The 27,775-nt window shown below is 35.4% G+C and overlaps 1 protein-coding gene across 8 annotated transcripts in view; it reads right to left on the reverse strand.

Annotated features, from left to right (window-relative positions):
- Window positions 1–27,775, reverse strand: part of TBC1D5 (TBC1 domain family member 5) — a 316,832-nt gene that overhangs the window by 212,429 nt on the left and 76,628 nt on the right. The window contains exon 1 of one of the 8 annotated variants that reach the window (XM_058039505.1): window positions 24,734–24,751. The exons of the other annotated variants lie outside the window; for them this stretch is intronic. The gene's annotated coding sequence lies outside the window, so the exon portion shown is untranslated. Of the gene's footprint in view, window positions 1–24,733; window positions 24,752–27,775 lie in introns of those variants that run through there. 8 annotated transcript variants of the gene reach the window in all.

Genomic DNA, 27,775 nt, shown 5'->3' on the forward strand with positions numbered 1-27,775 from the left:
GCTGACATAAGCCACCACTGCTGTCAGAAACAAATACCCTCTTTCTCCTCTCTTATCATCCCAGTTCTTCTGAGTTAAAATTAACTCGGGGCTCAGGGAATTTTTTTCTCCTACTATGAATAATGTAAACCGGTAATTTTTCAAAGTTTCTATTCTCATAAACAGACCTTGCAACTGGAGCCATAATATGAACAATAGGTTCTTTCACTTGACAGTTGGATCTTGTACTGTCCCATCCTTTTTGCTGAAATAAAGTACATTCTCTACTAGGGTTCAATATCAATATGTTATGAAAAAATAGAAAGAAAACATGGGGAGAAAAAAGCTTTTCTCACACTTTTGTGTCAAGAGGAACACATTTAGAGCAAATCATCTCTTATTTATTACACCTTTTTAAACTGGAGCCCTATTTGTAAATGATTGTTCATCACTGAAGCACACTCATACGTTGCAACTTACCCTCTCTTTCTGGGCATGTCTGATGAATTCAAAACTAAATTATGGTCATTACTTTCTGAGCAAAGGATCACCATAAACCCAACTCAAAAGTAAACTCAATGAGAAAAAAAATCACAAGGAAAAACTTTCATGGATCCAAGAATTGTGTAGGCAGTTTCAGAACAGCTCTTAACTAATCCTACTATTTATTTATATAGATGCTGACCTTAGCTATAGCAGCAACAGCTAAATCTGAAAAAGGGGACTAGAGATGAAAAGAAGTCTCTTTGTTAAGTACTTGTCTCCTTATATGATACTTATTCTTTCAACACATGGGCCATTTTTGTAGACAATTTGACAGCATGTATTAAAGGTTTATCATATGCTTTCCATTTTCCTTTAAAGAACTATGATAAAGCACTCTTACATTCAGTGAAGACAAGATTTTCTTCTAGAAGAATTTTAACCTGACTGTTCTGTACCAGAAAAACTATCTTTTGGCAGCATATTTTTTCTTCATATTGGTATTTTACTGCCCACCCTGTATGGTTTGTCTAGTCACTATCACGGAGTGGTGTGGATAGCACCTTTACAAATGACCACCAAAGCAATGCATTTTTTGAAATCAAATGTAATAGCATTAATATCTCCAGCACAATCAGTGCAGGTTGAGCCATTTCTCCCACACAGTGCTATAAACCAGCTAGGTCTGTTGTATTACAGGCACTGATAAAGGTTGCATATTTGATGAATGGCATTTTATTACTCATCTTCTGTGAATCTTGCTTTCTTTCTTGCAGTCCTTTTTGTAAGAATCCCACTTCTTTTATTTGAAATCTCCATATGCATAAACAATAAGCTTCACTCTGATGCTACTACATGATTATCTGGTGTTCACATTTCCACTCCTGGGATTATTAGAACTGCCTAACTTGGGATTCTGAAGATTTCTAAGTCAAATTAGGCTTTACAGATTCAAACTAGAGGCTGAAGTTGCTTAGGTAATGAAGGACAGAAACAGGTGACTGTAAAGGAGATTCAATTCAATGCTTCTCAGTCTGGTATCTGAGGCAGACTTGGCCACGAGCTGAGAAATTACACTGTTGGCTGCATTCACTATCAGAGAATCCATACCAAAAGATTTTACTAAATTGTGTATTTTTCAACTTATTCTTCAAAGTCTATTTATAAAGCCAAGCATGTAAAGAGAATTATTCTGGAAAATATAAATGGCACTGATATTCCAAAAACAAGGTAGGGAGCACAGCTGAAGCCCTGCAAGGCACTGCAATAAATTAGAAGTGATGACTCAAAACTCTCAAATGTCCATAAGATAAGTTTAATGCAAGCCCACTACTTCTATAATGTTGCAAAAGAAACCAAAAAAAAGTTCTCAATGAATGATCGACTCCAAAGAGTATAAACTAATTTAAAAACAAAATTCATGCTACTACATTTCAAAATCCTTTTTTTTTTCCTCGAATGTTATGAACCACAGTATTTGAAAATGGGGTAATTTTGTTGCGTAAGCAGGCCTTCTTAAAGAACATTTCAATGACCCAGTTATGTCTCTGTTTTATTTTTGTAATATTTTTATATGAACTAGGATAAGACTGCAGTTAAACGCTGTTCTTCAATTTATTTTTCCATCTGCTTTTAGCTGCAGGATAGCATATTTTATCACATTTGATATACAGGGTCAAAGGAAAAAAAAATTAACCCTGTATTTTTGCATAAAATGTATAAATAAATTCTGATGGTGCAAGCTCAGCAAGTAGAATATTTTTACTACTTCTATCTTGTGATAATGTTTTTATAATCACTTATATCTTCATCGCTAACAACTGAATGCCGTTTTCTGTGTTATTAACACAGCTCTACAAATCACAGGGAAAAATCCAGGATCTGAGCAAAAGAGGATAAAAGGTCGCATTTTTAGAAGGTAATCTTTTCACACATACAAGAGGCAATAGGCCAAGTCACTTAGCTCTTCCTAGCTAATCAAACTGCACAATTTCAGCATAGTGGTTCTTTTTTAGATGTAGGTGGTGATAAAACGATCCTCGGCTTGGGAACACATCCAAGATACATACACACTCCCAAACACCTCCCCCTACTCACCCCACCTCCAGTTGATTTGAACACAGACATACTTATCAATACTTTTTAAGGTAGCAATCATGCTAATGGGGACAATTATGAAACAAGAGAGAGGTCACAGTAAATCCAACTCAGAGTATGTGACCAAAGTTATGTGGGGAGAAACCGAACTAGTGTCAGCATCAAGCATCTGTTGCTGCTGGTGTGAGGACAAAGCGAGTGCCAGAACAAGGAGGCAGTTTTGTAGATCTACTGTTTGTCAAGTCGCCCACTGAAGCAAGCCTTGAAATCAGTGTGTGTACTGCGGCCATCTGTTTATTTTTCACTAGCAAAACTCTTGACTCTTACCATCTCTTTGAAGTCATGGTCAATGTCAAGAAACAGGTACAGTTCTGATGATCGTGCATGTTTTTTTAACTTGACAGAGGGAAATTAGGAAGGAGGAAGGAAAACAGAAGTATGCAATTAGTTTATAAAAAAAGGGAGGGTTACAGGAAAAGGATCTTCATTTATTCAGATAATGTTACGCCCCAAGGGGATTAAGCTATCAAGGTATTGTGAAAGCAACTAGTGAAAACAGGAAGATTGGTTTGCCACAAAATAATGATTTATTTACTCAGCTTTGTAACAGAGAGCTGCTGAATTGACCTGGACTTAAGAAACTTGTCGTTGATCTCCTCCCTCTGGTGACCAAAATTAGAACAGATCAAATGATCTATGATCAAGTGGAATTAAAAGCTCAAACACTCCTGAATCACTACTAAACCACCCACAAACACCATACTGCTAAGCTCCATTGCTGATTAGTTTCACTGTGCAAACTCCCCATAGAGAAAACCACTGTCCATTTACCAGTGCTGTTCACCAACATCTCATGCACACATCTTCTGTATCTTCACCCATTCTAAAGCTCTCTTTTTTCAAGAAATAATATTCTTGCTCTAACCTCTACTATGAAATCTTATTTACTTATCTTTTTGACTTTCTCCCTTTTTCACTGGTGCCATAAAGCAAATTGAAATTTCTTTCAGTCTCTTTCTTTCTCTTTTTTTAATGTTCCAAAACTCAGAAGAGACTTGCATCCTTGTATTCTTTTCAATTTTATTTTTCCTTTTCCTCTATCCCAGGTTTAAAAGGGACTATTTAAGTGAGAAATCCAAAATATCACAAGAAAGGTACCACATGATTTCCAGATGTGTGGACATGGCTTTCGGTGTTTTATCAAAACACAGGTTGATGGAAGACACACTTACATTTCATACAGGACTCAAAAATTTAGATAAACTGCATCAGCACTAGATATTGCCAAAGAATTGGAAAAATGTTCACATACTGGGTGAAGATATATGGTATGGCTTGTCCACAACTACCGAACTCTGAAAAATCTCAATTACCTTTCACATTTCAATGCTTGCTGGAGAGATGACTGTGTATACATTGGTATTTTGGAAGCACCAACGAACAAATTGATATGCTGGGTTTTTCAGCCATTGAAATTTGAAAATGGATTCTGTGCAGAAGCTAAAATTTTTATAACTGAATCAGGTCTTTCACCTTTGAAACAATTGCAGTACTCTTTGCAGATAAAAGAGGTACTGCTCCTAAAAAATCTTATGCACAAAATGTAGGGGAAAAAAATAGCTGTAAGTTTACTGTCATGTCCATAGTATAGAGGCAATAACTTAGGAGAAATACAAGGTGTATTTCAACTTCCTCTAAAAAAACTGAATGCAGCTTTTGGAATTATTGTTTAAGTTAGATATTTTAACATAGAGAGTAATCACCAAAATTAGTGAAATGTTTCGAACTTCTTATTCCACAGAATAACCTGACAAAAGCAGACCACTCACTAATAAAGTGCAACTTAATAAATCATGTGAAATCTTATTTTGTTCAAACCCTTACTAACTCCTAGCACCATCTGTTACCATCAAAACTATATGACAAGATATGATATATAATTAATAGGTAAACAACAATCTAATTAAAATGGACAAATACTCCATGTTCCTGCCATTTGGGAGCTCTAATTACAGACTAAATTTTAAGCTTGAATTAAATATTTAAGCTGGAAAATTAACTTTCCTTCTCGAGCCTTGAATACATTAATACAGATATGTGAAGCGACTTCCTGATGGGAACTTAAACATGTAATTTAGTTTCATCAAAGCAGTTACTAATTGTTAAGCAGCAGTACCTTACCATATGTACACAATAGCTATTTAGAGCCAAAAAGGTGGTTTTAAAGTACCCCTCTGCAACCCTTTTCTGACATAAATATAAAATGTATATACAGCACAACAGTTTACACTACACACTGAAAATAAATTACATAGAGACTTCTGCTTTCAAATGTGTCTTAGCATGCATAAGTCTGAACAGATCTAGATAAACAAATGTGTATTTTTGCTGCTGAAGAAAGTAAAGAATGTCTAGAAAGTTAAGATATTTTTACATTCTACTTACAGAATTTTGAACTTCAGAGTAAAACCATGCAATTTGCCTAAGCTATCTAGCAAAACAAAATGCTGAAAAAACCAGGTGTTTCATCTGACTTAATAAGATGATCCAGATTTTCTTAAATAAGATATCAAAAGGAGAGAAATGGAAATAAAACTGAGAACAGAATTACACAAACCATTGTTAATAAGGTTCCAAGCATGCAAATGGTTAGAATTTACCTAATATTATTGTAGCACAGTAGATATTATTGTACCAGGAATTTTCAGTATTTGCATTCTGACCAGGAATTTGGTTCTAGGTGTTTAAGTGCCCGTCAGTCAACAACAGACTGTTACTGTGTCAGGAAAAAACCCAACACATCTTTGTTCTTTATGAAAACCACAATGATTTCCAAATAGTGCTGAGTTGAACTACCTTGCAAAGCATTTCCCCCATCTTATGGATAGAGAGTTTGAGGCACATGGATGCTAGGTGACACCCACAACCATATGTTAAGGCTCCAATGGTGTAAAACACTCCATATACATGGAACACTACACTTTCCTGTGTTCACGTGGAACTCTTTCAAGGGAGGCACACAATAATTTCAGTATGGTTTCAATCAAGACTTGGCTCTTACAGGCTCACATGGCCTGAGTCAGTGACACACGAGAAACAAGAAACCAGATTTCTTATCTTCAATATTCTCCTCTAATTCTAATATTCTCCATCCACACAACAGACACTCATTTGACTTGCTTTAATTTAGATTCAACTGCAGAACAGCAAGACATGACGTTAAGAGAAATAGTGCATATATCTTTTTAAATATCCTTGAGATGGTGTGTTACTCCCAACAGTGAGGAACAGAACAGTAAGAAGCTTCATCCTTCCATCTAGCCCCAAGAATTTTTAATTTCAGCATGAATACAGATGAAAAATGAATTACTGGGCTATGACTTCATCAAGGAATTCTAGTGACATGAAAACCAAACCTCTAATACTTTGTGATGTCACTGCAAAGCCCCAAGAGACTTCCTGTTCCATAATTCAGAAGAGCATGGCAGCTTCTAAACTTATGTAGTTAATGGACTGGAGGCCCAGAGAGTGCTTTAGGACATATTCTGCTTCTACCACTCCCTCACTGCTGTCCTTTGTCCCACTCCAACAATACAGATGTAATTTTACTCCTCCTATGTGATAGAAGTACACTGGCAGTTTACAATAATCGAGCTGGTATTTTCAGTAACACAAACTTAGATGTTGTTCTTTCTATAGAGTTTTTTAGACTATATACATACTATCTTAAATATTGCAAAGCCGCTTATTTCAACAACATTCATGTTTTCAACATATTTTCATAATAGAGTCTGTGAATCTGTTTTAAAATGAATAAGTAATTCTTAGCAGTAAAAGAATAAAAATTGAATGAAAAAGAAGGACTGAAATGCTGACTTGAAATTTAGGTATTATAAATCTCTATTAGAGGCACACTTAAATGAATTTCAGCTATGTCTGACCATCCCTCACTTGCTCTTTGTTTTTCTTTTAATCAGTACTCCTGAGCTGCTCAGGCCTACAGCTCATGCTCCAATCCATACTTTCCAAGTCAGCAGAGTCATTGTTGAACAGTCACAGTGATGCAAGACTCTGTACAACAAATATTCACTGCTGCACTGGGTGCTGAAAGCAAGCGTGGACTCCTCTAGCCACGTGCACTTAATTCCTTTGGCCAAGCCACCTGGATGGGAGCACTGAACAACCCTGGTGAGAGCACAAAAGGAGAGGTTTTCTGCCAAGCCCAAGCAAGGAATGAAACGCATATACCACATGAAGATTCTGCTTGTGTTGGACACAATAAAGGACAAAGATATGCTCTGCTACCTTGCAGCCATTGAAATCTGCCTTCTTTTAACTCCATCAGGTTATGTTTTGAACCACGCTCGGATTACAGGGAAAGACGGCTGCGAGGCAAAACCACACACCAAGTTCTGGGGAGCACTGTCATTCCCTCTGCAGTCCAAGATACAGGCCTATTTATAGACCATATTGTACTGTACATGTGCCATGGATCCTAATGTGAGGAAAATTATATAGATATTCAAAGCATGACATATTGATTCAACATATTGAACGGATTGTTTTTTCCTCTATTTATTTAAATGATTATAATAGTTTATAGTGAGCTTAGCCCTTGAGACAGATGGTTGTAAACTCAAAATTTAAGTTTTAAATAACTGTATTAACATGAAGTAAATGATTTTATCCACCATCCTCATTAGAAGAATGAATTTATCTTAACACAGTCTTTAACCCTCTCCTGATTTTTTTTAAACTATTTATCAAAGAAAGTGAACTTTGCAGCTCATTGACTGGTGTTTTAAAATGTGTCTCATCAAAATGTCTGATGGTCTGATAACCACAGTATTTTTTTACACTGTGTTGGGCAAAAGTAACCTTGAGTTTAGGGTGAGGAGGGGAACTCTACCATTATCCACTTTGAAAGGAGCCTTAAATTTTAAGTCTACAGTTTATATCTCATCTAATTCTTTCCAAGAGAAAATGTCTAAATTATCAGGAAAAAAAGCATAAAGTAAAAATCTCTGTCCATAATTCACGTAAGTAAATAAAACAGTTTTCCTTTAACAGACTATAGCACTAGTGGATTTATGCCTGTGAAAAATATTGGATTATATTTACTGTACAAGAGCTTTATTCCTTTCCATCTCCCAATTTTATGACCATCTCCTTTGTCCTTTGCCTTTTAGCCCGCTGTCATTGCACCTAATGCTGACTTCTGGGTTTCATTCATGGACAATGTCAAAGGAGAAGAGATCACTTTGTCACTCATTCAGTATTTAAATATGATAACTAAACTTCATGACAGTAATTCCACTTGCATAATTAAAAATATACACATTGATAAAAGCCTGGTGATCATCAGAACTTTGCACAAACCACTAAGTGTTCCATAGGGTACCTCTGTGCGATTCACAACAGCTGCAAGTGGCAACTGCTCAATGTGGGCTGAGAGGTAGAATGAAATAATCAATCCTGAGGATCAACATTCAAGCAAAACATCTTTTAGGGGTGTTTAATTTGAGCTGGTCATGTTCAGGACCAAAAGCCCACTATCAGCTATTACAAAGAAAGTCCATTTACACACCGATGGTCTGCAACTTCTAAGTCAGCTTAATCCAAAAGAAATCAATTTTCCTAATGCTGACACAACTCTGCAGTATGAACATAAGCACAGTGGGGACAATCTGCTTCAAAGATATAGTCCTTATCCAAACTAGAAGGCTAACCTAGAATCACACCAGGAAAATCAAACCTGCCTTCAAGTACATTGTTTACTTAAGGGTGCACATAAAGGTCCACTTAAAATGCTCAAGTAATACTGAGTGAGTCAGGAAGTTTATGGCTGGTTTTTTTTAGTGAGTAGAAACTATGAAAAAGAAATGCCAAAAAATAAGATTTATGAAATCAAACTTAGTGAGACAATTTTAAGGATGAGACCTTTTTCTTAGCATTTAAAGGCACTTAATAGGGGCAATTGTGTATTTCAGAGTAATTTTGAAGAATTTTTCCTGTTAAACTAATACACCAAATTTGAAAATTTTTAGTGAAATTACTGTTCCGCTATGTAAGATAACTCACAGTGAGCAGCTATTAAAAAAATTAAGGTGATGTGCTGTCCTGTTATTTTTGAAGTTCCTCTCTTTGTGTATAAGTAATCTTAAGAATGTAATGTCAGTTAGTTTCAGGCATCCTTTTCAGGACTTTTCACAATTCCTAGTAGAAGGCAAGTTCTTGGGCAAAAACATACTTTCTGACAAGCTTTTAAAAGCAGCATCTCTACAATGTGCATTTAGACCCACACATGAGTGAAGAAGATGGAAACCCCCATTGTATAGTTTAACAAGTGCTTCTTAGCATTACTCTGCGTTCTTCCATTATATGTTTTTCTTTATTACCAGTGAGGCAGAATTTGTAATGCCAGAGAGGTGTTACCAATAATAACTAACCACTTGGGATGGTCTTTTTTTACATCCTGATTACCACCTTCGATTTCAAGAGCCCCATATCAAAGTCTTAATCATAAGTTACTTAATTTAGCATTTTTTTGTAATTATTTAGGAGTTTCCTGGCAGACAATAAAGATCTTCTTTAGATATACAGACTCCTGACAATTCAGAAATTAGTGTATTCCAATACCATGTAATAACCTCGAGTTCCACAATGGTTAGAGAAATTTGGTCATAACATCACTGAATTAGGTTACATGTTTAATTAATTATTTAAAAGAAATAATATAATAGTAAATAAAACTTTGAACCACTGGCCATAAATTAATATATTTTTTCAAAAGGCTTCTAAGAATTCTTTATAGTAATTATTATTAATACTGAACTATTTGGTTAAAGGAGTAAATATGGCCATGAATCACAAAGTAAGTGACACAAAATGAAGTGCAAAACATTCATGTAAGATGAAGAACTAGATACACCAAAATGATATTGTACATGAATTGCTTTTGGGTGCAATTATCTTCCTCACATGTTAATATAATTTTGGCATCTTATTATATGTTTTATCCCACAGGGAATTTTAATTCAGAAGCACAATTACCAATAAACTTGCCTCACAAAAACTAGCAGTCTCACCTCCTCCTTGTCTGATTTTCTACAGTCCTCTTCTGTGCAGGAAGAAAAGTTTAGAGTATATGTGTTTCCTATAATTCTTTTCCCTTGTTTACGATGTCACACAATTTATAACAACCTTCTACTATAAGGTGTCGCTCAGAACACACAACATTCATTTTAATCATATTGATTAAAAAGCATTTTAAACCATTTTATCATATTTTAAAATACATACAGCCAGCATGTTCAGCTCCATTTTTTGATACAGGCAAATACAACAGATATTAAGCATGGAAAGCATCATGAGTAGATCATAAAACACATAAAATACTTTGGCCAAAACCACAGGGCATTCTATGCTTTCAATCAAACCACGGCAATTAATATGAAATTCTAAATACAGAATATAATGCCACATAAATAGTATAACAGCCAAGTCCTGTCTAAGAAGCCATATGTTTTTTCCCATTGTTCAAAAAAAGGAGATGACTTCCCGTCACTTATGTTTCTGATTAGCAAGGTGATTTATGCCACAATCACTAAAAATGCCAGCAAGTGAATGAGAAAATGCATAGTGACTGCACCAGATGTGCACAATAAACAGGAATCCCATTGTAATCTCTGGTACTTAGTTTATATGAAGGTAATGTAAGAAACACTCTTGGATATGGCAAAGTCACTCTTTTTTTACATTTGACTATAAATGATATGAAATAAATTGTGTGTTTTATACTTTATGGCATGCATACATTGATAAATTAGGTACAGTTTTGTATCCCAACTTATCTACAAGACAAACCTGGCTAAGATCATGGGGATTAATTGCTTCAGAAGTGTGAAATGCAGCTTTTCCATTCTTTTCTGCACACTCAGTGAAGAAACAATGATTAATCACTGTTTAACTATTCTCCTGAGGATCTACAAGATTGCCAAAGCAGGACTTATCCTCATAAATCCAAAAAACACAGGTTTAGATTTGTTGCCAACAACTGAAAGAACATGAACTCAGAGCCATTCGTTATCAGATTAAAATAATGTCAAGGCTTTAGAACCCCCTACCAGAGTAAAATTCTTTTTAATTTGCACCTAACAATGGAAATTGGGGTACCAAATCAGATTTAAGAAAAATGTATGTCTATATTTTATATGAACATATCTCCCATTATCAGAAGTATAATATCCTTGTAATACAGCCACTTCCATTAATCCAGCATCAGAGCAGCAGCATCTTTTAACAGGAATGCTTTCATTTCTATTAATGCTAGGAAATTTTAAAAAACCCCTAACAACTCAGTTAAAATTACATCCATTTCATGTTTTTGCAACAAATCCTACTTACGTATATAAATAGTTTGTTTAAATGTCTGAGAATTTGTTTAGACATCTTAACTTTTTCATAGAGGACTGTACTTGTAATAGTGCTTAACATTTGTCTAACCACTTTATAATCAACATTTAATAAAAAATCACTGTGTTTAATACAGAATTCACTACACCAACAGATCACAAAATCAAATGAGAAATGCAAAAATTACCTGTTTAAAACTTTCTCCATTTAGAGAAGGTATTAATACAAATGCAAAATTTCATCATGGAAATCACAGACAGTGCTGCACAAACTCGGTCTGTATACAACAGCATCAGAGGACTGATAGCCTTTTTAGAAAAGTCCCAGTTTAAGAATCTGAGTATCTATTTCTGCCTTTAAAGAGATGAACATAACTAATGTCAAGTACTGCCAAAAGATTCCCCCAGGAAAAACAAACAAACAAACAAACAAACAAAAAAAAACCAACCCAAAACCCCCCCCCCAAAAAAAAAAAACCCAAAAAACCAAACCAAACCAAAACAAAACAAAACAAAACAACAACAAAAAAGCACCAACCCAGAAAAACCCGACCACATTTAAATGATTATAGTATTAGGAAAGAAAAGAAAGTTTCATCCTTCAAAAATGCTGTGTCAGTAACAGGTGAACTGATGTGGGAGAGAGGAATCCATGTCAGTTCCCCTGTGCCTGGGAGCCAGAGAAAGCAGGTAAAGCCTGTTGCAGCTTGGTGGCTCTGGCTTGCAGCTGTCCCCACTGGCCACATCCCTGTGCTGCTCTGTAGCCTCCTGTATCTCCAGCTGCTCCCATTCCTCCACTTTCCCACCAAGCTGGGGCTTTTTTTCCCAAGACAAGTTAATGCGGATAAGGTCTCCTACTTGGCTGTAGGCAAAGTCCAAGAACAAACAGAGGAATACTGAAAACTTCTGTAACTTGATCCTGCTGTCCAGGGAGGGGTGCCTGCAACACCCCACAGCCCCCCCGCCTTGGGGACAGTGCCATCTCTTTGTTTTACATACCTCACAGATGTGGCAAGCTTAGCCATGGAAACTGGGGTGCTAGAATTTTAATATTGTACTGTAAGAGACAGAAAATCCACACTAAGTAAGGGATGAATTTCTTAACGTTATTTCTATAAATGTGACAGTGACCCAGAAGTTACCAGGAAAGGACAAATCTTTTCTGGGTGACATTGGCTTCAATGTAAGGATAACAACAGAGAAAGAAAATGAGTCTGATGCAAACACTGTAAGCACACTGCACAGGCTGAGCTGCTGGCTAACTACATGAGCAACACATGCTCATCTGGAGCACCCTTTTGCTTGCAGTATTGTATGGATTTTCTGACATTTCTTGAAGTTTCACAAACTGTAAGACCTTGATTAAGTTACAGGTCAGTGAAGGTGTTTACAGTAAGCCTGTATCCTTCTCAGAGACAATTGAAAGGTAAATTTAGCTAGAAACTTCAGGCACAAAAGAAAATACTTCACAAGGAAGCATTTCAGTGCCCTTGTTCAGATCAGTTCCTAGGGAGGGCCAGTATCCTCAGTCGAATCCCACAGTACAATGCCCACTCTTTATTTGTAAAGCACTTCAAGATTCCCAACTACCAATGTTAACCATCCTGTGTTTACTAGTATTTCCACACTTAAGTATTGTAATTTATACTTTTTCCTGTTCCAATAAACATTTGACAAATATTATTCTACTGTTATTATCTACTTTCTTAGGGCGAGGCACACAGTGGAAAGACAAAATCAAGTGTGCAATGTATCCCTTGCTTGGAGCAAGACAGTAATTCACTGCTAACCTGGTCATTAAACAGGAGTCATAGCAAACTCATGCATACTGGGATTAACTGCTCACAGAAGTGGTTTTAACTACCGGTTTTAAACTTATTTACCAAATTAAAGTATTGAAAACTGTCTTTTCACCTTCTCTCCAGATACGCAACTCCCAGTACCTGATTAGGAGGAGCGGAACATTAAAATTATTGTGATGTTTGTAATTTCTGCACTATTAGTTTTAGGTTTGCTTTAAATATGTTTCACAATGCACTGGAATGTGTTATCCTCCGTATTAAGCATGCACTGTGAATGTGGGGAAAAATACCTGAAAACAAGAATATTCAAGAGTTATGGATCCTGGTGCTGTAAGAATAGTTTAAAAATATGGATTAAGATTTTACTTTGCAAATTGCTGACATGCAATAAAACAGCAGACCTTCCACTGTTACACTTCATGTATATTATTTTTTAATTATAGGCACGGTGTATTTCTGACAAATTTCTTATTGAACAATTATAAGCATGTATGGAAAATCAGTTTACATATTAAAGAAATGGCCTGATTTGTCTGCCTATGTAACTCTTGCTGTATTATTCATAGTAAGAGGAATATTTTTGCCTACCTTCGGTAGGTTTTTTCTTGCTATTCAACTGCTGTAGTAACTTTCCTTCCTGCTGGAAGGAAAGTCATCAAAATATTAAAGGTTCAGAGAAGCCGGGAATATATAAAATTGCAATCTGTATTGCTTGAAAAATTCCTCCAAATATTTTTGTAGGAAATCAAGAAAAATAATGTATGTTTTGCAGTTCAGTGATACTCATCATCAGCTGCTACAACACTACATGGTCACTTCAATACCTGTTTTAAGAGTGCTCTTGGCAATGTTGCTCCTGTGAGACATTCAGATTGCAGTAACAACACACATTTTTCCCCTCTCATTTTCATTCAACTAATGAACGCAGACAATTTCCACTACTCCTCACTCTACAGTATTTCCCCAGGAATACTACTAGCTACTGTTAAGGCAGAAATACCATCCTGGGCTTTCCTGCATTTATGTCCCATAATTCAACTAACTTCTCAGTTTCTTGTTTTTCAGTATATATATGGATCTCAGGATCTCTAAAAATTTCAGAATAAAATCATTCCTTACAACCATTTTCCTTGCATATGAAGCAACCTTCTCCAGCAAAAAAACCATTCCTCTATATTCCTCTTCTGGATGAGTCTCAGACTACAGAACCAGTTTCTACAGGAAAATATTTCAAGCATCGAGTTTCATCACTTTCTAAATCACTTATTTGCACTTTCTCTCCTTATTACACATAACTTGCATATATAGCTATGCACACAAAGGAGCCACCAAGATACCGCAGCACAGATACTACTGCTTCCCTGAAAAAAGATGAAAAAGCAAAATATTAAAAATGCTTAACAGAAGACTGGTTGGCAAAAAGATACAATATCATTTTAAGATACAATACAGAAACAAAAGCTCACATATTAGCTCCTTAAACAGTATCTCTGACTATCCCCACCTTCGGGATTCAGGTTTGCACTGAGGTTTATTCAGTGATGCTGCACAAATAGATCAGCTTTCATGGGGACCACTGTTGCATCACACCTCCCCTCAGAATCACCCCTAGCTCTTTGCAAGTGTCCACTCGTACTGAATGCTTCAGAGCATCTTTTCAGCAACACAGACTACAGTATCACCTTTATCAACAGGAATCAAAGGGAGTATTTATCTCTGTTGAATACAATAAGTACTACAGCCTCAAGTTGCTGAATGCTACGTCTGCTCTCCCACACATCTTGTCAACCAAAGCAGAGTTTTCTATGACAAGATTTTTTTTTTTTTTGGTACACCAGACAGAGATCTCTCAAAAGCCAATCAGAAATCATGAAACAAATTCACAACAAAAACTAAGTTATAGCCAAAAGCCTTACTACCTTCTGTTTCAAACACAAGGAACATTCCCACAATTCGGCATCATCTAGCATTGACAGATGGAAGCACATACCTACAAAAATCATTGCCTTCCCAGAAAAGTGAATGAGAGAGAACTTCCCCACATAAAAATTCTAGTCATATTAATGAGTACGAATAAATACGGATATAGTATTAAAGCCAGTCATCCTAAGAAATATTGCTGGGTTGGAAAGTACCTTGATATTTATTAACGAGAGTAGGAAAAAAAATGTACAGAAAAAATTGCATGAAATACAAATTCTTAACATAATACAAACAACATCATCTTTACTACAATTGGATTTGTGAAAATGAAACATTTATATATATGTGTATGTATACACACATACATTTTTTTTAGATCAGAGACATTTATTTTTTCTCAAGTGTTTAATGTGCTAGTGCTCATAATAATGAGAAAACTCTGAAATATAAATCAACTTGGGTAAAACCAAGATATATAAAAAGGTGGGAAAGCCTGCTATGTTTTCTAGCTATTAAAACAATCTCATACTGGAATAATCAAGCTTTAACAGAACACAAACTTCCATATTTTGTTCATACCACTACTTACAATAAAAAAGCGATTACAGAAATATTTGAAAGCTAAAGTATCTTAAGAGCATTATTTCTCATATCTTTTGACTCAGAAAGCTTTATCATTTCTATCTAAAGGTCTCACATTTCATCCTTATCTTTTTCTTTATCCTTTATCTTACAGAATTCTAAACAGAAGAGCAATCATGCAGAGGAGGTTGAATGCAAACTTCAGCATCGTTAATGATCCACATGTTTAACCACAGATCCAGAGAATTAGATGGCCACACCAGAACAAGAATATCCAAGTCTAAATAAATCTGAAGAGTAATGAAGGCAGATCAAAACAAATGCCACGGCTAGGGTCCAGAGGGTTAATATACAGTATTTAATTTATATACAAAGTGATGTCATAAATTCTTCTACAAACTCTTCCTAATTCTTTTTTATTGTTATTAATTGATGCCTAAATAGTAGCAGAGATTCTTGGAAGGCCTGGTTCTGATTGTGCTAGGTTGTGGCATTCAAAAGCAAAGCAGCTGCTCTCTCCTATTTTCTTTCAGAATCTGGAAAGGTCACTAGGCCAAGGAATAGCAGAGAATGAACATGAATGAACCACTGCTTACTGGCAGGAAAGGAATTTCACACTGATCTATGGCCAATAAAATTTCAGTAGCCATGTATTTTTACTGAAGCAAAATCATAGGGGCTCATAATACTTGTGGAAATGCACTTGAATTGCATATATCTACCCTACATCCAACTACAGGAATGGCTGAATGCAGAGGTGTTGCTGCTTCCCAGCATCACAAAACTAATGAATGGTTACTATTTTGAGCTGGAATTGCAATTTTGCCATTATTATTTTATTAATGTTGGCAACACTAAGAGCACCAGGGTACAGTGACCACAGGTTTTTACCTTCAGCCGACAGAGCAGAAAAACCTGGACATTTCCACCAAAGTTAGAACTCATGCAAGTGCAACACTGTCTGACTTTCTTAAAATAACCAGGTCAGAAATGGCATGGAGGTATTCTAGCAGGTGTGGGCTCAGATGTTAAGGTCACTCTTACTCCATTACAAAGTAGCAATAAAGGAAATATTTTCCAGGGGAAAAGAACTATCAGTATGTGCAGCCTGCTCATGAAAATATGTAAGTCTAGCAAGGAAAATGCAATAGTACATCACAGAAAAATGGTGGCTAAAACAGGCTTTGAAGTCATCACCACTATTAGTTTGAGACTGAATATTGAAGTTTCCATAGTTTTTTTTCCTAAAAATTTAAGATACACAGCTAGAACCATTTTACTCCTTTTTATACTATTTCCTTTTGTCCTTCTGAGCTCTGATTCTTACAATGTGAATGAATACATGTACAGTGAAGGATTAACACATCACTGATTTTTTTTCTTGTTTAAATAATTCTGTGTAGGCAACACAATTTATTGGTATAAAGTAGGATTTATGGTAATATATTTCCTCTTCAAGACATAAATAAGATTTCTTAATAGTTTTCTGTAATTCATTTTCTTACAGTACTACATTCTCATACATTTACTAGCGTAATGCATCTGCTAGAATAGCAATTGCCTACCCTGAACACTGTTTTAAAAAGTCTTCAATACTAACAATCCAATCTGCTAGAATCTTCTTCCACAATTCATTGTCTACATCTTGCAGCCTTTTACCTTCCTCCAGCATATGCTGGATTTTACAAACGGGAAAAAAAACCCAAAAAAATCAAATTTATGAAACAGAAACATACAAGGTTTCAAAGAATATGAAAGCTATCAACCTAGAAAAGTAGAATGTTATACTGAAATAATTATATGAAAATTTACAGAAGGCTACAGGTCTTTATTTTTCAACATTTCCCCTTACTTCATGTTATATTGCCTTCATTTTCTGAGAAGTTAACTTTTCAGTCTCTGGTGGTGATAATTAGAAAACGAACTGCACATATGTCTGTTTTTTTAACGTGGACAGAAATTATGTAATTATTCAAATTATATCAGAATTTATATTCAGAAAATTGGTTGTCAGTCAGAAGTGTCTTCTTTATAAAATGACAAAATGACTCCACTAAGAGCAGATGAATTCTAACATGAATATCCACTTACAAAATTCTGTTAACACATTCTCAACATTTTAGTTGCCTCTGCTGGAGTACCTTTTACTAGAAAGCCTTAGGATCTTTTTTTTTCTACTGCAGGGGAGCTAAGAGAAATAAAGAGACCAAGGTAAAGAATAGGCTGTGTGAGAACATTAAGGACTTATATTTTAAAATTTCTGCTGCCTAGTACAATATCAATATGCAGAGAAAAATGTTTTGCATATATTTAATGCCAGTTATGTCAAATACTCCCCACGAGTATCAAGATACAACAGACTCTGTTGGCAGAGCCTTTTTGAGGAACCTTCTTTCAGGAGCTCAATGGACAGCACAAGAGAGGAGAGAAACACCCATAAATGCAGGTGATATTCAGAAGGCTTATCTAAGCTAGAAGTTATTTTTCTAATGCTGTCCATGTAGCAGTTGCATAAATGTTTCAGATACAGACATACACGTATACGTGCACATATAAAAGTTATTGTCAGTGTATAAGTTACTACTGTCCTGAGACTGAAATAATTTATGTAACATCTGTTTTCATATTTTTTCTAATTTTTTCTAATTAACATGCATATTTAACACATAAATGCTCAGACCACCTATTTTTCTGCTGATTTTTCCCTTTCCTAAGTCATGTGTTCCTGTGGGGTGCTCAGTATAGATGAAGCATTAAATTTGTTGGAGGAATAGCGGGTGCATAGTAAACAAAATAGTTCACACTATCTAAAAGAAGAAAATACACTAAGAAAATAATTTTAAATGGGCTACAATGGCATCCAATATAAAATTAAAGGGATTTTCCAAAAAAATCTAGTCTTCTACTCACAAATCAAAAGTGGAATGTCACTGACCCCCCACCCCTGCCCAAGATACATAAAATTCTCTAAACTTTAATTATTCCTACTTTCAGCTTGCACTGAAAAGCAGGGAGTAAAACTCTGAGTCTGTGAAAATCAAATTTTAGTGATGTAAGATGCCACAGCTGTGGGGTTTTTTTCATTTCTCATTGTCAATACTTAAAATATTCACTTGATACTAAATGGTTCAAAGCACGGGAAGTCAACTATATCAGAAACAGATTTAAAATCACAGCAAATGTTGCTATTACATTGTGCTGTTCACATAATACCAAATAGTTAAAGTTAAGTTCAAAATCTAAAACCTTGAGAAGACAACAAATTCAGAGAAATTGAAATAATTTATCCCATTACATTTACAGGACTTAGCAGAAAAAAGTCTATGTTTACATAGCCGAGATCTTCCTTAGTAGGCCTTAGAGCTGTGAAGATGTTTTAGTCCATCTTCCTCCTCCCGTCTTGCCACAAATCGAAAATGAAGAGCAATAAAAGCATAGACCATCCTTTCTACAAATACTCTACACTAACACTGTTTGCTGCATATCAGGTACATTCATAGGAAGTAAAAGTCGCAATGCAATTCAAAACACAAGAAGAGGTGGGAAGGAAAGATCTTTGTTGTTTTGTTATTCATGACAGAAGTCTACTCATCCCTATAGACAGCATGGCCATCCTGTTCAAGCCCAAACAGACCCATTTTTGGGTCCCAAGACTTTTCCTCCTGGATATCAAAGTCTCTCATGCCTAAAGGTCATGCACATTCCTGAGCTCATCTCTCCTTAGCCCCTATGAGGAGAGACACATATTCCTTGTTTGCTAACTCACCAGTAAGAAATGATCACTGCCTACCACCATTGCTTTAACTATCGTATCTCAGCACTTTCATGAGATGCAAAGCTAGGAAGACAGCCACAGGACCCCACTGACTGGCAGGTGATCCAACAAGAAGACCACAAAATGCTGCACCTCCCACTTTTAAGCAACCTGTTCTTGAACTGATGGGAATGGCACTACAGTTAACTGCAGGAGGCATTTGTCTGTCTTGTCGTTAGCCCCTTTGCAACCTCAAACACATACATGTTTTACAACAGTAACCTTCTCAATTGCTGTGAAAAGGAACAATCAGTCTTTATGTTCCCAAACCAGAAGTTGGACACGTTAAATTTCTTCTGAACACTCATACACAATAACTAACCTCTAGGTGAAATTGTAATCCTCTTGGAGTACAATAAAAATTAGGAATGTGAACTCTCCATTCATACCTGAAGAGCAATTTGACACATTTTAATATCACAACTAAACAAAGTGCACCTGATGAATATATAAATACTGCAATCTCTTGACTACAGTTATTACAGGTGGGGTAGACTTCAATGAAACTGAAACCTGGGTCTTTGCCAGTATTTACATGGAAGAGCTTAGCAGAATACATTCTGTGAGCAAAGTAGGACATTTAATAAAGCCAAAATCTCCACAATGCTCATATTTCCTCAGCATTCTGTGATATTGACCAGATTGAAGCACTTTTCTGCTCTTTTGAGCTTTCTTTTACCTTTGCATGTTTTTAACACAAAAAATATTTATCAGTTTGAATACTTACAAATGTAGATTTGTAAGAAGTGTGAATAGGGATTAATTAATGCACCGAAATCCAACATTAATTCTCAATCTTGCCCCAGTTAGAAAGCACCTCCTTCCTGGAAATTCCTCATTTGGCTGGTCAGATTGCTTCTTTAGTGAATAGCTTCTCCACCAATGCTGAAGGCCTTGTTCCTCCTTTCCAATCCTGCCCCTCTCACTTTGGGGAAAGGCTTGACTTGTACTTTAGATTTGAACAGTAAATTCTGAACTAAAACTTCCTTAGCATTGAAAATATCTAAGTTATTCTACTGCTACCACGAATGCATCTTAACTCTTTCAGGTGACCCAACACTCACAGTTCCTACTGTACTTATCATTAATATTAATCTGTGTATTAACTAAAAGGGTATACTGAAGACAGCTTCCTAGAAACCTTGCTGACTTTTCCCTTTGCCAATTCTAGCAGGCCAAGGACACAAGATCAGCAAAAAATGGAACTGCAAAATGCATCCAAAAAGTGCATTACTAATAAGAGAGGATGGAGTCAACATGAAGTCCTTAGATATATAGCTGCAGCATCTCTTGTACATTACTTTGTTTTTAGTATTTGTCACTGTAACTGAGCTCTCTGCAGTGCAGAGCAGCAATCTGACTACTGACCCCATAGGTACAAGCACCATGATAACCCTTGCATAAACTAATAAAGCTACACTTCAGAAACACAATTTTCATTGACCGGGAATCAAGTCCAAACCAACAATTTGTATCTGATTAAGAAATTTCTGACTATCAATTTTGCTCAATTTTCTCTGTCAGTTACATTTATAACCCTCAGGTTAGAGATTTGAGGATAATGGCATTAAAAAGAGGCTAAAAAATCTTTGGTTTTGCTAGCATTAGCACTGACAAATGCTCAACAAACCAGTATATTCATTTCCCTAGTGAAGAGACTGCCTTTGGACCTAGCTGGGAAAGGTGATCAAAATAGTTATGAAAGTTTTTTCTATGGAAATAATAACATATATACTGACAAATAATGGGACCAATCTACAAAATATTTTGCACATGTACACATACAAAATATCTGTAAAGTGAAATTACATTTCCAAAGCCTATCAGCTGGGTGAGCGCCTATCAAGATTCAAGAATATCAGGTTAAAAGGCACCAAGCTACCTCAATTATATCCAGTATATTAACAAAGACCTATCATCCCATCTATTTACTACCCCTTCATGAAACTGTGGACCACAAAGCACCAATTACAAAAAGAAGTACCACTACATGTTATGCTTCATCAAGACTCGACTTTTGGTTGCTGCAATTGGGGTATGTTAGGTTAACAAGTGGATATGTGAAAGCTGTGTATTTAATGCATGACTTCTTGGCCAGGGAATCAAAGAGATTCACCTCTATAAAGACAAGAGAACCTGCTTGGATAAGGTTTGCATGTTTTCAGCTCCTAAAGTGTCATGAGCATTTTCTTATCAGGTGTTTAAAGCAGACTTGGATACACAAATAAAACAGAGCCCTGAACAAAATGTTTACCCTTTAACTGCTAAAGTTATTAAGATCAGTAGAGGAAAAACCACTCCCTTTAAAGACTTTTTATTTCTTTCTGTCTTCTCTCCATGGTCACCTGAACTTCTAGACTTGCAAGAAGTGTAAACATATTTGGCCTTCTGATTCTCAGACACCTAACCTTGCTCATGCACCTTTGTACATCCTTTTTGAGGAGCACATCTTTCCTGCTGTGGATAATAAAATTGCTGTAAGCATCACAATTTCTATGGTGACTCTAAATCCTTCATCACAGCCAGGTCCAATGGGAGATTTTCTGCCTTCATCAGCAAACCAGAATTCCAGTAAATGTAAGACATGTAAAATTCACCTACTCATGTGGACATTGAATGAAAATATAAAGTAGGAGAACCTACTTCTTCAAAACATCAGAAGAGAAATACATTACAATCACACCTTATCTAGAAAGATGGGGAATAGGTCTGTACTTTGAATGTTCAGCCCTTTCAGTTGTGAAGGGCAGGAGAAGCACCATGAACTTGATGCTGGTAGAAAGTTATGCAGACTCTGTGTGATGCCATATTCATACAGGAAGGATGACCTAAATTGAGCTCAATAATGTCAGACAGCTGATGCATGAACTCCCTACCACTGTCAAGATTGTTTTGTTTTCCTAAATTACACTTTTCAAAATTAATTAATTGAAAGCATTAATTAATACTTCTGATATACTAAGTATCTTCAACCTTAACTCACTTGATAACAGTTTGTTTTCTACCTGCCCCATTTTGAAGCACATGAAGAAAGAAGTAATAAAACATCTGAATGTACACAGGAATGATCTCTTCCTGTGCCAGCTTTTAAGGAAAGATGGATGAAATGACCGTCTCATCCATAAAGTCAAGATAAAATGGAGCACTGTGGCCATCTTGATCACAATGTCATGAAGAAAATACCACTGTTCATTTGTTCAAAACTTCTGAAACATTTATCAAAATATGATCACATACTGTGAGAGAATAGATGCATACAAGCTACTGACTACCAGCAGTTGGAAAGACAAACACAAACACATGCAATCAGGTAGTGTGCATGATCATCTCTTAAAAGAGATACTGTCAAGAGCCTTGTTGACTGAAATGCCTTTCATAGGCCCCCCAATATGACAGGAATACTTTTGTTCTTTTACTTCCTGTATCACTATCATATTAGGAGACTATTTCCTTTTCTGTATTCTGTCCCATCTTGATAACACTCCACATGGTAAGGGGGTTACTAATTCAGCCCAGCCTCTTGAGGAGCCAAGTTAAGTCTGTTTATATTAAGAGACTGACTTGGTAAGCTGCAGGTCCCCAAAAAGCATATAGAAAGCTAGCATCTTTACAATGATTTACTGAAAGCAGCAGCTCGCTTTAATAAAACCATCCCAAAACATAAAATTGATTGAACCAACTGCTGTGCAGGGCATACACAACAGCTGATCAAAATCATTCAAGATTTTTATTCCTAGAATATCTCCAGAGCTTGTAGAGTTTTTCCTACTTTATTATTTCAGTTCTGATACACAAATCACTTAGGCAAGCAGAAAAATTAAGGCTGACTGATATTCTGGTATTTTTAACCAAAAATTTGGATAAACTCAAAATATTCTCCTGTGTGAAGAACCAAAAGGAAAGCCAAATATACTTGATAAACACCAGCAGTTTTAATCATGTAAAGGCTAACTATTATCTTCCCAATTATCCCTCTTCAAGTGATATAATGTCTTGATTAATTGTATCCCAAAGAAGTCCACAACACCCCATACAGATTACTCCAAAGGACACATTTCCTCCATTTCAAAAGGTTTTAAAGGATAGATTTATAATAGGATTGCGACACACACACATACACACACACACACACACACACACACACACACACAATTGTGCTTTAAAAAGGCAGGAAAAGATGAAAACTTTTTCCAGATTCTAAAGACATCATCACTAACTTTACTTTCCCTGCACAAAATATCACCCAGAAGAATTTATCTATTTTGTTGAGCATAACAAGAAGTTCACCTTTTCAGAGTGTGCTGCGCGAAGCTTTGCCTGCCTTTTATATAGTAAAGTAATTTTATGGTACTGTGTCACAATGAAGGACAAAGATAAGCCAACTGTTTAGATTCCTCTCCTTTATGTTGTGGCTTTGATCACTAACAATGCTGCATGAGCAGCCAACAGAAGGCTGACATTTCATAAAATATGCAGTGATAAAAACTAATACTGTAGCATCTGGGAGCGATATATAAAATGCAGAAATACACCTAATAACTGTGATCTTAAATTACAAGTTACTAAAAGCTAAATAAGCAGCATACCTAAAAGCAAGATTAAGACAGGATTTTTGTGCTTCTGCTCCTAAAAACAAATTTAAAAAAAATTAATCCAAGATATGCTATCTATTATTCTTAACAATTCCTCTGGTTCCCTTGTAGCTTAAAAGCAGCCTTGTAGAAGAGTGCTTTTTCTGCCATATCATTAGGTATCATCAAAAGCCAAACACATTATAAGCCTTCTTCGTGCTATATTAATGCTCTAATGCTTTGTGAAGTCCCCTTTATTGTCTTTTTAAAAATATCAATCACACAAAACACACATAAAACCTGATGACTGATTCTTCACTGTTATGTAAAAAAGCTAAAGCTCTGTGATGACAAAAATAAGTAAAAATCCTTCCAACAAGCTGCATAAGTTAAGTAAATCTCGGAGTAGAAATTACATTATTTTAATTTATTTACCTTAAGAACATTAAGAACCTACAAGACAGGCCACATAAAATGGAGGATTACATCCTAGAAAGCAGTGAATCCCTAAAGAACTTACAAGTCATTGTAAATAACCAAATGCTTTTTTTGCTCTTACTATGTTGCTGTAGCTAAGAAGCTAAAAACAATCCCTGGGTGCATTACAGGGAAATATATGGTAGTACTAAGGACCTGAAATTATCTGCACATATGGCATCACTGGAATGCTATAACCAGGCCTGGTATCTTTAATTCAAAAGGAAGTTGAAATTAAAAGGGCCAAAAAAGGAGTTACAAGAATTACAGTCAGGAAATCCTTCTTTTTATTATGTGTGTGAGGCAGACAAAAGATCAGTATATTTAGTTTATTTGTAACAAGATTAGAGGTGATTTGATGGAGATCTATAGCTTAGTACATGTGGAGAAGGTGTAATAGCCAATAACTATCTAAACAAGCACAGAAAAGTATAGTAAGACAGAGTTACTGAAAAACATCAGACAAATTAGATCTAGAAATACCACATCTTAATTATTACATCAGGTTAGACAGTGACATAATGAATTTTTAAAATATTAAGGCAAAGGTGAAGTAATGATTTGTATTTTTTTAAATGATTAATACTTTACCTTAATTTATACCAAAGATGGAATGGCTAAACATCAAAATGATCTCTCCTGCATGGAAACCAGTTTAATATTAAAGACACTGCAATACTCAATTAACTTTAAAAGATAGTTTTATACAACATCTCTGTTCTCATTTATGGTTCCATGGGTCATACTTTAATGCAATTACTCAACATAAAAATTACTTTATCTAATGGAACATAAAAATAATTTTAGGAAAGGGTGCAAGGGTGCACCACCAAGAAATAAAATAGGAGTGACTTATGTGGTGCAACAGGTTATGTAGCTACTGGTCATGCACAGGTGTAAGTAACATTAATATGAAGCTGAAACAACTGCTCCAAATAATTTGAATATGATGGTGCAACATTTGCTTATGGCACTAAAAATGGGTAGAACTTCCTCAGCATAATTATGAGATCTAGTAAAATACAATGTCTAAAGATCACATTGTACCAAGGAGTACATAATGAATTCAGCTTTTTAGTATTAGGCCCTCATTTAATAGCAGGGGAAAAGGAATCATGTATCAGATGAAAAAAGAATGCAAGAGAAAATCCACATTTGGTGCCTAAAGAACTGTGAAGCATATTTTTTTTGGTCTGAAAATATACTGAAATTAAAGTTTAAGTACGTGGGAGGCAATTGTCCTTGTGGTTATAATTAGTGTCCAAATTTAGGGACTTCAGCACTTAATGCATAACCACCCGCCTGTTATTCTTACCATGGTTTTTTATGTCACTTAATGGAGATGAATACTCTTTTCCCACCTCATATTTACATCAAGGCGATTTAATTTCTTTAGGCTGCTATAATAGGTTAAACAGCAGTCTCAACATCACTCTTCATCTCCCACTGGACAACAAATGGCATTATAAGACTGAGAATAGATGAAGGCATATTTACATTCATAATGTTCTTGACTATAAAATTTATGTAAATTATGATTTTTATATTTGCAAATACTATAATTTTCAGTTTCAATGAATACTTTACTACTCTTTCATCATTAACTTTCTATGTACATTACATGGAGAGAAAAACTAATGAAAATAAAGAAACTAACTGCTGTGATCAGAGAGGTACAGGTCTTCTGTAGAAGTTTAAAAATGCTTTGTTTCTTAACTGATCTTACCCCTGTACAGACAGCGGGCCGGACTACACCTCACTGTTTATCTGAAGTATGCAAAACCAACATTTTCAGGGGATTTCAAGCAGGTAATAAAAAAAACCCCAGATTTTGCATTGGTTTGTATTTTAACCCCAACAAAATCTAACAACTGTATTGCTGAGGAAAATTAGTTTTTTCCCTCATCTGTATAAACAGCATTTTTTCTATTCATTGAAAAATCACAATGGAAACACTAAGTTAATTACAGAACTGCATGTAAGGTTTGGGAACATGTTTACAGATGTTACACAAGAATGAAAAACTCCAAAATATCAAATTTCATTAACTAAGCTATTGCTCCACCAAATGGATAGAATTATTTTTAAATATCCTTGGAGTAGAAAAAGAACTTTTCAGTTAAGAAGAACATTAATCTCTCATACCTCTTATGAGACATATACACAAACACTGTATTTCTATGCACACACTATCATGATTTTTCTGTGATGGCCAGCTAAGTATCTCCTTTAATTTTATAACATGCAACTCTGACTCAAAAAATCCAGGCTTCCAGCATGAAAAACTGGCAAATCAAATTGGTCCAAATATTCTGACATATTTTTAAATTAGGAACTTTTATTTTTTGGTGTGTTTTGGTAAGAGCTTAGTGTGACATTTCCAGACTGCAAATGCAAATATATGAAATGAAACAGCTCTGAAACTACCATAGTCTCAGATACATATGTTGTTTTTAAGGAGGTGATTCCTTGATATCTGAGAAGCACTACGAGAATGAAAAAATGCCACACATCTTAAGGAGGTAAAATTGGGCACATGAGTTGGATCAGTTCTGTGTATAATGAAATTGCTGGTTCTATATGTTGTTTTTCAAGTTACTCAACATGTAATCATTAGAAGACAAAACTTGAAATGCATGGACTGTGTATGTATTCAAAGATATATTTTAAAGAACAGTGAATTTTCTGGTCTCCCTTAGCTTTGTAGTTGTGGCTTGTAATAAAAATTAATCTAAAAGAACTTCAAGATTCTGTTCCAGTTTGACAAGTGGAGGAAGTATGGACTCACACAATGGCCCAAACCATTGGTCTCTTCCTTTAAAAATCATTCCCCTTTTCCCAATTACTTGAACCAGTTAATTTTTCTGTGTAAAGTACTACATTTCCCAAGCTTCTGCTGAATGCCTGGCAGTAGGGAAGTCAGTATCACTGCTACACGACCAAATTGTGGCTACCAAACAAGAAACCCTTCCTCTTAGCACCCTACAAATACTGTGAAAAGGGCAAGTTATTTTGTGGGGCTTTTAACTGCAAAACCTTGAGGGACGTTAAGAAGACCTTCCCAAACTCAGAGTTTGTACAGGAAACAGGGAAAACAATCTGATACCACTCCCTAGTACTTGCCACAGAGAAAATACTGAAACCTCAATATTAATTATAAAACTTTAAATAGTCACAGGAAACCATATGCTGGAAGCAATTTTAATACAGGCAAAATCTTAAATGCAGCTTTTACTACAACTCCTCAAAGAAGCTTGCATATGAAATCTGCATTGTCCATTAATGATATATTCAAAAAAGGAATAACATCTGAAAAGTAGTGTCAGAAAAATTGTTAAAATTGCATTAGCAAAATTTTCTTTTCAAACAATCTAGGAGCATAAGGCATAAGATCCTTATGTAGAGTAAAAATGTCATGAATGAGGAACCTTCTTTTTTTACATTAAATAGTCCATCCCTTTAATGATGTTTATTACAGTATCTTTTTGGAATAAGAAAAATGTTTTGCATGGGAAAATTTTAATATTTAAATGCGTCTCTGCTGAAAACCTAAACATTAAAGTAAAACAAAACCATTATTATTTCCCCCTAAAATGTTACAAAACCATGCAGGTTTCTTAACTATAGTTTTCA

This window comes from Melospiza georgiana, chromosome 1, assembly GCF_028018845.1.
Source record: "Melospiza georgiana isolate bMelGeo1 chromosome 1, bMelGeo1.pri, whole genome shotgun sequence".
Lineage (NCBI taxonomy): Eukaryota > Metazoa > Chordata > Aves > Passeriformes > Passerellidae > Melospiza > Melospiza georgiana.